The sequence below is a fragment of the Euphorbia lathyris genome, chromosome 7 (assembly GCF_963576675.1).
Source record: "Euphorbia lathyris chromosome 7, ddEupLath1.1, whole genome shotgun sequence".
In the NCBI taxonomy this organism is placed as follows: domain Eukaryota; kingdom Viridiplantae; phylum Streptophyta; class Magnoliopsida; order Malpighiales; family Euphorbiaceae; genus Euphorbia; species Euphorbia lathyris.
In genome coordinates this window covers 87768175-87781423 of record NC_088916.1, presented here as the reverse complement: position 1 = coordinate 87781423, position 13249 = coordinate 87768175, and the positions used below count along the sequence as shown (strand labels likewise).

The following is a 13249-nucleotide window of genomic DNA, read 5'->3' as shown; positions in this document are numbered from 1 at the left end:
AGGCGCATAAACATATGATTAATAATGTGACATGATAATCTACTATTGCTACATGTTTTATAAGAATAAATTTGAACAAATTGAAACACATGTACTACTTCAAATATGTTTAGAAGGCCAACAACAGTTCACTTTATAGATAAAGAATTATCTCAAAAATAATCCTGTATCACATTCTTCATCGTAAAAACCGATCACTTAATTGGCCACATTGACGCTTTTTAATTTCATTTATAAATACCTGCACTTTTCAAATTATAGTTAGTTCATTGCATTTGTTTTTTGCTTAATACATTTTTATTCTCATGTATTTGTTTAAAAAATTCAAATGCTCCATGTATTTTGAAAAAGTTTTTGAAAGACACAAATAAGCCCTTTGAATATTCTTAAACTGATCTATTGGTCCCTAAACTTTCTTAAAGTGGTCAATAAGTTTTTCAGCTCTAAATTCAAAGGATCCATGATCCATATTCAACCTTGCTGTTTTATAAAAAAATATATAAGGGCCAAATTTGACCCTAATAAATGAAATGGTATAAATGTAATCTTAATATTTCCAAGCAAGATAAATTTTAGCTATACATTACTGAAAATTTGAAAATATTAGTTTGACTGCTATTTGAACTCTCACATCAGAAATTTCAAATATCAATTATGTCTAACCACTGGTCTATAGTAAGTTTTACATGGTCAATTACTACCAAAGTGAATTTGGTCAATCTAGGCTCACTAAATTCTTACAATGGAGATTAAAATCATCTAATGTAATTTTCACCTGGTTAGTCATGTCTAAACCAATGTTTTAGAAACTAAGCAAACTTATTATTTACACATTTTTGTGTGAACAAGTTGCATATAGCCCGTGCAAAGTGACAGATCTCCATCAGTGCATTCTACATATTGTTGAAATAATAAACTTATAATTAATGGAGTCTTTAATTTGGTACATTGTATTGTTCAAGAGTCATTTCTGTATTTATCAAGAGTTGTATTGTTTCACAAAGAGTCATCTGTATTTACAGAAAGTTATTTATTTGATCCAACACATATATTTAAGAACTAGTTTTAGACCTGTGCTTTGCACGGTCGTTTTATTCTTTTTATTGACATTCGTAGCTATTCAGAATTACATATATTAAAATGTAATATATCTATAATTATTATAATTTAATCTACTGAATACTGTATAATGAATGATGAATGATTCAGTCAATATTATTCAATACTTCTTTGAATTTTTTTGCATAGAGTTACATATTTTTCCATCAACATCACAAACAAGAATTTTTAATCCTTTTTTGTTAGTAACTCTCGAGACTGCCACATACATTTGATCATGGCTGAATACTGGACGTGGAAGATATAATCCAACATGTGCTAGTGATTGTCCTTGACTTTTATTTATTGCCATTGCAAAACATACAACCAAAGGATATTGTCTTCTTTGAAATCTGAAAGGTAATTTGATATCTGATGGAGTCAAAGCAAGCTGAGGAATGTAATTTTTTATCCAATTTTGATCTATGTTACGTAGTAATATGACAGGTATTCCAACCTTCAAAAATTTTAAATAAACCTGAAATAGTTTGTATAAATTTGTATACTTTATGATTTTTGAAAAATATTAATTTAGGTTCAACGTACAAAATAGAACCAATATAAGCTTACCGTTTTAAAAAATGGTACTAATTTAGGCCTCAATAACGGATTGGACGCGCCATTCATATTAATCCGTTAGAAACAGAATTTAACAGGAAAAATTTGTATACTTTATGATTTTTGGGAAATATTAATTTAGGTTCAACGTACAAAATAGAACTAATATAAGCTTAACGTTTAAAAAAATGGTACCAATTTAGGCCTCGATAACGGATTGGACACGCCATTCATATTAATCCATTAGGAACAGAACTTAACGGGATATATTTGTATACTTTATGATTTTTGGGAAATATTAATTTAGGTTCAACGTACAAAATAGAACCAATATAAGCTTAACGTTTAAAAAATGGTACCAATTTAGGCATCGATAACGGATTGGACACGCCATTCATATTAATCCGTTAGGAACAGAACTTAACAGGATAATATGAATAATGTGTCTCATTCTGTTATCGAGGTTCAAGTGTAAAATTGTACCAAACATATGAAAATTTACAATAGTTTCAAAATTCCACATTTCCCAAATCTCTATTTTTGTTTTGTAATTTTATCAAATTTCATCAGATATCATCTGATACATAAAGACCCGTGGTGGTGGAAACTAAATGGCTGTTTGGCGAAGCTACTGTTATGTATCATAAACATGATTATTAGCCATCCCAAATACAAAAAAAAAAGACCAACTTCATCTGCATCCTCAGATGAATTTCTAGAACTGCAAACACTACACAGGGAACAGAACAAAGTTTCTCTATTGGGAATTAATATTTCATTAATATTACCTCTTCCCGGAATTAATATTATCTAAACATGATCTCTTATAACTTAAATGTAGAATAGCCATCATCATTCTGCAAATTGCAGGAACAGAGATATTTGAATCTTAAATGTTTTCATAGGAAATCACAATCAAACAAACAATCCACACGCAAAGCACAAGAAAGTAGCACAAATCCTAATCAAGGTAACGATCCTTCATAAGAACAACTTCCACAACAAAGATAGAACATGCAGAAAAGAAAAACAAACAATAAAAAATTAGAATATGTAACCAATCGTAACTCAATGATTAAAAAGAAGAAAGACAATCGAGGAGTCAATTAAATTCACAAATTAGAGAATAGCAGTTACCATAGAAACAGCGGATAGGTGATCCCGGTTCAGAAATAGCAAAGGATTTCAGCAAGAGAAAACGATACAAAGCGATCCCTGTTCAGAAATAGCAAACGATTTCAAACGATTTTAGGTGACCCAGTTCAGAAAGAGGAGTCAATTAAATTCACAAATTAGAGAATAGCAGTTACCATAGAAATCGGTTGTAGGTCCTTTGGTTTTTCTGGGCTCTTACCCCTCTTGTTCCAACCAAAAAAGTTACCATAGAAACAGCGGATAGGCGATCCCAATTCAGAAATAGCAAACGATTTCAGCAAGAGCAAACGATACAAAGAGATCCCTATTCAGCAATACCCAGTTCAGAAAGAGGAGTCAATTAAATTCACAAATTAGAGAAAGAAATCAATGAAGAGAGATAATGAAGAGGGCTAAAAAATAGATAGAAGTTGAAGAAACTCACCTTTGAAACTGCATTTTGGAAGAAGCGTAGAGATAATATGGCGAGTGGAAGAAATTATAATATGAGAAGCGTTGCCCAGATACTAATTTGGCCAAATCATCTCCAACAATTCCACTGAACCAACAATTCCTATGGAAACAGAAAACATAGATAAACACAAAATCAAAAACAAAAAGGGTTAGTAATTTCTCAATAAAATTTGAACATAAACATAGATAAATACAGATCAAAAACAGGATTCATACTTTAACCCGTGGAAAGATACTATCAACTGATCTTTTTCCATGTTGAGCAAAGGTAAACAAACTCCCAGAAAAATCAAAATCCCACTCAAATTAAGCATGAACGGAACTTTGGTTCATCAAGTTCACCATAAAACCTAGAACTCATTCTTTCCCAAATTCAACCATCCGCAACCAAACTCAACAAAGACCTTACTGTCGAAAAATGGAATCTTTGAGGCATGAGCAACATAATCAAAGGTCCAAAACTGTAAAATTTCTCTTCTAATCTATATTATCCGCAGAACCCAAAATGAAAAAACAAACAAACACAAAAAAAACCCTAAAAACTAAGAAAGAAAGAATTACCAGAATTACCCATACACAATCGATTTTACATAAGCATTGCTCAATAACAGAAAATGAAAGCGAAAAAAAAACATTACCTGCATCTAAATGAGCGAGAGAGAAACCTAATAACATCAATTAGAAGAATGAGTATCCAAACACATAAAGAGAATGGAAGGTTAAGGGGTTAGGAAACAGCACAAACAACACATGGTGTCGTTTTAGAAAGCAAGAAAGAAAACCCATAAGAATCATAAGAAAAAAACAAAATCAATGGAAAAAAATAAGATAGACATATAGCAAGGATAGATAAAAGCAAACTCATCGGTGAGAAACGCCAAATAATTTACCAAACCCATCCTCAAATTCCAGAGGAAGAGAAGAAGCACCACAAACCCTCGTAATTGATGGAGGTTTTGAGCGAATTGGTGGCAATAAGGGTTCTGGGCACGGAAATTTTGAGTTTCATGAAGATGGGTTATGATCATATAGAGAAGAGCGCAAACAAACACAAAAAAAAACCCTAAAAACTAAGAAAGAAAGAACTACCAGAATTACCCATACACAATCGATTTTACATAAGCATTGCTCAATAACAGAAAATGAAAGCGAAAAAAAAACATTACCTGCATCTAAATGAGCGAGAGAGAAACCTAATAACATCAATTAGAAGAATGAGTATCCAAACACATAAAGAGAATGGAAGGTTAAGGGGTTAGGAAACAGCACAAACAACACATGGTGTCGTTTTAGAAAGCAAGAAAGAAAACCCATAAGAATCATAAGAAAAAAACAAAATCAATGGAAAAAAATAAGATAGACATATAGCAAGGATAGATAAAAGCAAACTCATCGGTGAGAAACGCCAAATAATTTACCAAACCCATCCTCAAATTCCAGAGGAAGAGAAGAAGCACCACAAACCCTCGTAATTGATGGAGGTTTTGAGCGAATTGGTGGCAATAAGGGTTCTGGGCAGGGAAATTTTGAGTTTCATGAAGATGGGTGATGATCATATAGAGAAGAGCGGTTGTCTATGTAAAAGTTGAAAGAACGTGGAGAAGAAATAACTGGGAATAAAAGTTGAAGAGCGGTTTTCTATGTAGGCGTATGATACAAACCGCTGGGCATAAACAGTAGTAGAGATATTCTTTAGAAATAGGAGAGAAAAAAAGAAAAAAAAAAGACTAATTTTGAGAAAAAAACACGTCAGCAAATGATATATTAAGAAACTGACACATCAGCAATTTATCTAAGGAATTAGTATATAGTATAGATATAGATAGATAGATAGATTAATTAATAGAGTTATCACATTGATTTTGACCACCTAATTCATCTGATTTAAGTTAAAGAAATAAAAAAAATTGGTTCTTCAAAAAGCATTGACTAGTATTGTGATATAGGTAGAAAATTCAGAGACAATGAATTAGTCAATTGAAATTAAATTCATTTAATTCTTTTAGTGAAATTTAATTTTCAATAACCATCATTCAAAATTTAAAAAGAATTGTGACTGTTTAAAGATTTTTACTCCTCTACACAACTATTCCAATTGGTCCACATTTCAATCCACATATTTTTCATACTCTACATTTAGCTTCCTATATAATCTACTCACTTTTTCCCCAAATTCTGATTTGATATAATACTTTGTCTAGTAAAATATTTTTATTGTTTGAAAATTAGTTCCAATTTACTCTCAACTTGAAGTGCTGAAGCTGTTCAAGAATGGCCTCTTGCTCTAAGAACAATAACAGAAGGTTACTGTTTAAAGCAGATCAGAGACCTCATTTTTTCAAGTTCATTGTTGTTGATTCCCTAACTCAACACAAGCTGGTTAGTATTTAATCTTCTTCTTCTTCTTCTTCTTCTCACTTTACTCATATATTAAACTGATAAAGGAAGACAAAGGAGGGCTGTTGAAAGAGGAATTGCTAATTTCCAATCGGAAATTCCATCATTCATGATTATAATGCAGTCATCCTATGTTAATAATTTCTTGGTAAACATTTATCTCATCATTTTATTTCTTTGAAATTTATGTATAAATTGGTCCACTTGAACAACTTAACCTAACATTACCCTAACTCTAAAATTATTTTAAATTGAAATACAAAATGAAAAACATGTTGGACTTTTAGACAACAACAAAAATGAAAAGATTATCATTTCTTTCCTTTATGTTTTGTGCAGGTTATACCCGCTAGCTTTGCCAAGAAATATATCAACAAAGAGTGTGCAAATATACCTCTGAAGTCTGTGGACGACAAAACATGGTCGGTTGCATATGTGGAGATAAAAATAAGTGGAATTAAAGTAGCTAGGCTATGTCGTGGTTGGAGGAAATTTGTAAAAGATAATCATTTGAAAGTTGGTGACGTTTGCGTCTTGGAATTGATTAATAACAAAGCAACCACATTTAAAGTTGTAATTTCAAGTGAAAAGCAAGATGCTAAAAGCACTCGCCAGTGTTAGCTTCATAAAACTGTTAAAAATCTCAAGTAATCACTGTTGGTGTCTCTGCTACCTCCCTTCTTTGAAGGTGACCTAGTCTGGCGAGCCAATCTGTTAGACTCTACAATCTACTTGCTGCGGTTTGAAGAGAGTTCCAACAAACTGTTGGTGTCTCTGCTACCTCCATTTGCTTTCTTTGCTTGAAGCAATTTTGTTTTGTGTGTTAAAAACCTTAAGGAATTTATTCAAAAGACTTCTATTAGGCTTTTCAAAGAAAAGGTTTGCATTTGGGCTGTTTCTAAGGATTAGCTTTAAAAACAAAAGATCATAGGCTTATATGCTGAAATGCAAGCTGGCACTATATGTTTGTGAACTGTTAGGGCCCGTTTGGTAAGATGTAATAAGTTTTCTAATGGAATGCCCATTACATTGAAGGGTCATTCCACTGAACCAACAATTCCTATGGAAACAGAAAACATAGATAAACACAAAATCAAAAACAAAAAGGGTTAGTAATTTCTCAATAAAATTTGAACATAAACATAGATAAACACAGATCAAAAACAGGATTCATACTTTAACCCGTGGAAAGATACTATCAACTGATCTTTTTCCATGTTGAGCAAAGGTAAACAAACTCCCAGAAAAATCAAAATCCCACTCAAATTAAGCATGAACGGAACTTTGGTTCATCAAGTTCACCATAAAACCTAGAACTCATTCTTTCCCAAATTCAACCATCCGCAACCAAACTCAACAAAGACCTTACTGTCGAAAAATGGAATCTTTGAGGCATGAGCAACATAATCAAAGGTCCAAAACTGTAAAATTTCTCTTCTAATCTATATTGTCCGCAGAACCCAAAATGAAAAAACAAACAAACACAAAAAAAACCCTAAAAACTAAGAAAGAAAGAATTACCAGAATTACCCATACACAATCGATTTTACATAAGCATTGCTCAATAACAGAAAATGAAAGCGAAAAAAAAACATTACCTGCATCTAAATGAGCGAGAGAGAAACCTAATAACATCAATTAGAAGAATGAGTATCCAAACACATAAAGAGAATGGAAGGTTAAGGGGTTAGGAAACAGCACAAACAACACATGGTGTCGTTTTAGAAAGCAAGAAAGAAAACCCATAAGAATCATAAGAAAAAAACAAAATCAATGGAAAAAAATAAGATAGACATATAGCAAGGATAGATAAAAGCAAACTCATCGGTGAGAAACGCCAAATAATTTACCAAACCCATCCTCAAATTCCAGAGGAAGAGAAGAAGCACCACAAACCCTCGTAATTGATGGAGGTTTTGAGCGAATTGGTGGCAATAAGGGTTCTGGGCAGGGAAATTTTGAGTTTCAAGAAGATGGGTGATGATCATATAGAGAAGAGCGGTTGTCTATGTAAAAGTTGAAAGAACGTGGAGAATAAATAACTGGGAATAAAAGTTGAAGAGCGGTTTTCTATGTAGGCGTAAGATACAAACCGATGGGCATAAACAGTAGTAGAGATATTCTTTAGAAATAGGAGAGAAAAAAAGAAAAAAAAAAGACTAATTTTGAGAAAAAAACACGTCAGCAAATGATATATTAAGAAACTGACACATCAGCAATTTATCTAAGGAATTAGTATATAGTATAGATATAGATAGATAGATAGATTAATTAATAGAGTTATCCCATTGATTTTGACCACCTAATTCATCTGATTTAAGTTAAAGAAATAAAAAAAATTGGTTCTTCAAAAAGCATTGACTAGTATTGTGATATAGGTAGAAAATTTAGAGACAATGAATTAGTCAATTGAAATTAAATTCATTTAATTCTATTAGTGAGATTTAATTTTCAATAACCATCATTCAAAATTTAAAAAGAATTGTGACTGTTTAAAGATTTTTACTCCTCTACACAACTATTCCAATTGGTCCACATTTCAATCCACATATTTTTCATACTCTACATTTAGCTTCCTATATAATCTATTCACTGTTTCCCCAAATTCTGATTTGATATAATACTTTGTCTAGTAAAATATTTTTATTGTTTGAAAATTAGTTCCAATTTACTCTCAACTTGAAGTGCTGAAGCTGTTCAAGAATGGCCTCTTGCTCTAAGAACAATAACAGAAGGTTACTGTTTAAAGCAGATCAGAGACCTCATTTTTTCAAGTTCATTGTTGTTGATTCCCTAACTCAACACAAGCTGGTTAGTATTTAATTATCTTCTTCTTCTTCTTCTTCTCACTTTACTCATATATTAATCATATAAAATAAATAGGAAATTCTAAGAAAATTTCTGAAACAATTTGGAGGCCATCTTTCAAGTCCGGCAATCTTGAAGGCACTTTGGGGTCAAAAATGGAAAGTTGATATTGTGAAAAATGACGGTGAGGTTTGGCTGCAAAATGGATGGCAAGAATTAGCTGAATTTTACTCACTTGGTCATAGATATCTTGTAGTATTTGAATATGATAAGATTAGCTGAATTCAACGTCACCATATTAGACAACACTGCCGCAGAGATAGAATATCCTTTTAGTTTTCGAGCTAATGTTGTTGAACAGTTTCAAAAGCCAAATATTGTAATTGTTGAATCAGATAGTGGTGTTTCTGCTGAAATCTTGCCCTCAAAAGCTGATCTTGATGAGAAATTCCAAAACCTGGAGAAGGATAAAGTTGAAGGTATGCTACTTTCATTCTTATAATAAGAAGAGTACATCATGTTTCTAGCTACTTATTGGATTAGTAATTTTGGATGTTTGCCGACCCAGGGATAGAAAGGGGAAATAAGACTTTTACAAGAAACAAAAAAACTGATAAAGGAAGACAAAGGAGGGCTGTTGAAAGAGGAATTGCTAATTTCCAATCGGAAATTCCATCATTCATGATTATAATGCAGTCATCCTATGTTAATAATTTCTTGGTAAACATTTATCTCATCATTTTATTTCTTTGAAATTTATGTATAAATTGGTCCACTTGAACAACTTAACCTAACATTACCCTAACTCTAAAATTATTTTAAATTGAAATACAAAATGAAAAACATGTTGGACTTTTAGACAACAACAAAAATGAAAAGATTATCATTGCTTTCCTTTATGTTTTGTGCAGGTTATACCCGCTAGCTTTGCCAAGAAATATATCAACAAAGAGTGTGCAAATATACCTCTGAAGTCTGTGGACGACAAAACATGGTCGGTTGCATATGTGGAGATAAAAATAAGTGGAATTAAAGTAGCTAGGCTATGTCGTGGTTGGAGGAAATTTGTAAAAGATAATCATTTGAAAGTTGGTGACATTTGCGTCTTGGAATTGATTAATAACAAAGCAACCACATTTAAAGTTGTAATTTCAAGTGAAAAGCAAGATGCTAAAAGCACTCACCAGTGTTAGCTTCATAAAACTGTTAAAAATCTCAAGTAATCACTGTTGGTGTCTCTGCTACCTCCCTTCTTTGAAGGTGACCTAGTCTAGCGAGCCAATCTGTTAGACTCTACAATCTACTTGCTGCGGTTTGAAGAGAGTTCCAACAAACTGTTGGTGTCTCTGCTACCTCCCTTTGCTTTCTTTGCTTGAAGCAATTTTGTTTTGTATTAGTGTTAAAAACCTTAAGGAATTTATTCAAAAGACTTCTATTAGGCTTTTCAAAGAAAAGGTTTGCATTTGGGCTGTTTCTAAGGACTAGCTTTAAAAACAAAAGATCATAGGCTTATATGCTGAAATGCAAGCTGGCACTATATGTTTGTGAACTGTTAGGGCCCGTTTGGTAAGATGTAATAAGCTTTCTAATGGAATGCCCATTACATTGAAGGGTCATTACTATGTTTGGTTGCATTTTAAAATTTTGTTGTAATGGAATGAGAAATCCATAGATTAAATTTTGTTTAACAACTATTGTGATCCCCATTAGATAAAAAAATGGATTGAATTCTCATTACACCCAATAAGTAATCCTAATTTCTATCTTTAAAGTTCCATCTAACTTCTCATTTGTCAAATTTCACTTCTCATCATTCTCAAAAACGCAAAAACTAGGAAACCTAAAAACGAAAAAAAAGCAAAAAAAAAAAACATGAAAAATAAGAAAAATGTAAAAAATACTATGAAAACACGGAAAATTATATACTAATTTCACGATTTTCATGTTTTTTTTGGTTGATTTTAATTATGTAAATAAAATTTTACGATTACATTTAACTAAGCAAACATAAGTATTGTAATGGTAATTACATTTCATCACTTTTTTTACCAAACATGGTAATGGAATCACCATTCCATTCCATTACATTACAAGTTTGATTATATTACAACTTTGATTACATTACATCATACCAAACGCACCCTTAAAGAATACCTCAAGTTTGTATTTAATATGTTCTATTCTGCAGCAATTACTGTTGGACAAACAATTACGTCTTATTAGATTCTTAAGAAAACAAACTAGTCTGTCTTAAATATGTTAGACAAACAATGACACCTATCTTAAGCAAATTGCTAATACATGCCTCAAATACTCAAACAATGTCTAGGCTCGTTATCACCCTAGTAGGAAAACAAGAACACTATGAACAGATAAAGAGTTTTTTTTTTCAACAACTTCTAACTACTTGTGAATTTGACATTCCATTCTATATAAATAGAACTCGAAAGGATATGTTTTTCACGAATGAAGACAGACACGACTGTTCAGTACGAACACGACTGTTCAGGAAAGAGACGACTGTTCATGAAAGGAGGTGTTTGTTGGTATTTAAATTAATATATAATTTTATTCAAAATTATCTAACAATTACAAAGTAAAACCTTTCATGACGAATAATAATTCATAGAAACAAAACACAATATTTTAAATTAACTGTTAATTTATAATGACAATAAAGAGTTTTTTGGTCTTTAAAAAATTTATATTTACAAATCTATAAAACACAGCCCTCAAATTGAATTGTAAGAGTGTAAAATAGGTTTAAGTTCAATTTAGTTCATAACTGTTAAATTATTAAACAAAATTGAAATGTCCATATGGTTTATGGTTCCAATTTATAAGGCTTTGTAAGAGATCAAAAGGTTGCAAAATTTAGTACAGGGAGACTCATGGTTGAAAAAAAGTGAAACATGGTTATGTATTTTGAATTCTACATGTTAAACTACATCCCTCTGTACTTTCCCAGGCTATCCGATAGGTCCCTAAAATTTGTAGATTTCTCATTAGCCTTCTGAAGTTTTTTACAATGACTTATTTAACCCATAAATTAGCTTAAAGTGACTATTGTCCATCTGGAGTGGTTATAATTATCAATTTAGCTTTCTAAACTTGTTTAAAATGATATACATTTTAACTTATCCAAACCTCATGGTTCTGCCACCTGAACTTAAGAAGCAAATGAGCATTTCAAACATGTTGAGACAACTCCGAAATTCAGGAGGCTAATGGGATAATTGAAACAAATACAAAGAGCCCCTTATCACTAAAAAAAATCTCTATTTGTGACTACGAAGGATGTTCCCCTTATCACCAAAAAAATCCTCAAGTACGACTACAAAAAACCAAGTAAGATTACACATAATAACACAGACTTCTTTTAAAGAATGTTTGGTTTAAATTTCAGAGAATGAGAATCCAAATAAATGACTATTTCTTAATTTTGTGTGGTTCAATATAAAATTAGAATGTTATTCCCTTTGAAGTCGTTTAGTTCTTTAATGATTGGAAGAGAATTAATACAATATTCGTTAAAAATAATTTATCAAATAATAATAATAACTTCAATTAAAAATAATATCTTGGTTTTTTATTACGCATATCCAAATTCCAAAGCCTTTTGGAACATTTGCTGATATCATAGTAGTATTTTGCGGCATCTTTCAATGCATATTTGTATCCATAACTTGTATATTTCTGGCTCACATGATAGCAAACCAATCAAAGCTTGTATTTTATTTTAGAAAAATATTGATATGCTGACAGTTTATACATGCTAAACCGAGTTTGAATTATTGGCATAAATGAATTTTTACGGGAGGGCTTAATATATTAAAAAAAAATCATTAATCAAAGACTTAGTATATCCATTTAAAAAATAGAGACTTAATGTATTTAAAAATAATTAATCAACAGTTTAATTTATAATGACTTAATGAATAAAAAATAAATTGATCACGACTCAAACATGCAATTTAACCACAGAACTTCGCGGATAACTATAACATGACTTCATTGATTAACTTTTACACATTACATAGATGTAAAAAAACAGTTCATAGATATGCATGCTTGTGAGATGATGGACTTCTTGAAGAGGATGTTTTAAAGAGCATATTTTAAAGAATTTTAATTCTTCAACTTTTTAGTTTTGATGTAATTTATGCATTGTTTGGTGATTAAAAGAAAGTTAATGTTTACACTTGAGAGAGAAAGCTAAAAAAATAAAAAATATTATTTCATAGTAAATGTGATACTAGAAAATTTTAATTCTTGAAAAATTTCATTTTGAGGTTGTGAATAAATTTTTTAAATCAACCCTTACACAATATAATACAATAAAAGCTAATAATATTAATCAGAAAAATAAAATATGATTAACTATTAATAGGATTCACTCGCAAACACAAATTGAACATCTCATATTTTGACATGTCATTTTTATAGAGATAGTAAAATTACACGTGATTTACGAAAACATTACAAAAATCCAATATAATATTATTAATGGGTTAAAATTTATTAAATAGATTTAGAATCAAATTTTTGGAAGATGGTGTTAATTTACTTCCTAATACAAAAATAACATTGAAATTTTAAAATTATCGTTATATATTTTTAAATTTCTGTCACTAAAAGAGTTTATACATGAAAGAAAACAAGATGCTAAATATAATTTCTATCATTAAAAGATTTTGAATTGGGTTAAGTGAATTTAATTTTTTTGCAACCAAAATGAGGGACCAAATCTCCTTTGACCCAAGTTGCTAAATATAAAACT

General features: G+C 30.9%; 1 long non-coding RNA gene across 7 annotated transcripts; it reads right to left on the bottom strand.

Annotated features, from left to right (window-relative positions):
* Window positions 1–1207: 1207 nt before the first annotated feature.
* LOC136235705 (uncharacterized) lies at window positions 1208–7748 on the bottom strand. 7 transcript variants are annotated; one of them, XR_010691904.1, is made up of 5 exons: window positions 6838–7748; window positions 3236–6721; window positions 2967–3115; window positions 2794–2871; window positions 1208–1470 (listed from the first exon to the last, which is right to left on the bottom strand). It is a non-coding gene; the product is annotated as an uncharacterized lncRNA (long non-coding RNA). The 7 variants fall into 7 exon arrangements; XR_010691903.1 differs by having other exon boundaries at window positions 1208–1451; XR_010691901.1 differs by lacking the exon at window positions 1208–1470 and adding an exon at window positions 1707–2649.
* Window positions 7749–13249: the final 5501 nt, after the last annotated feature.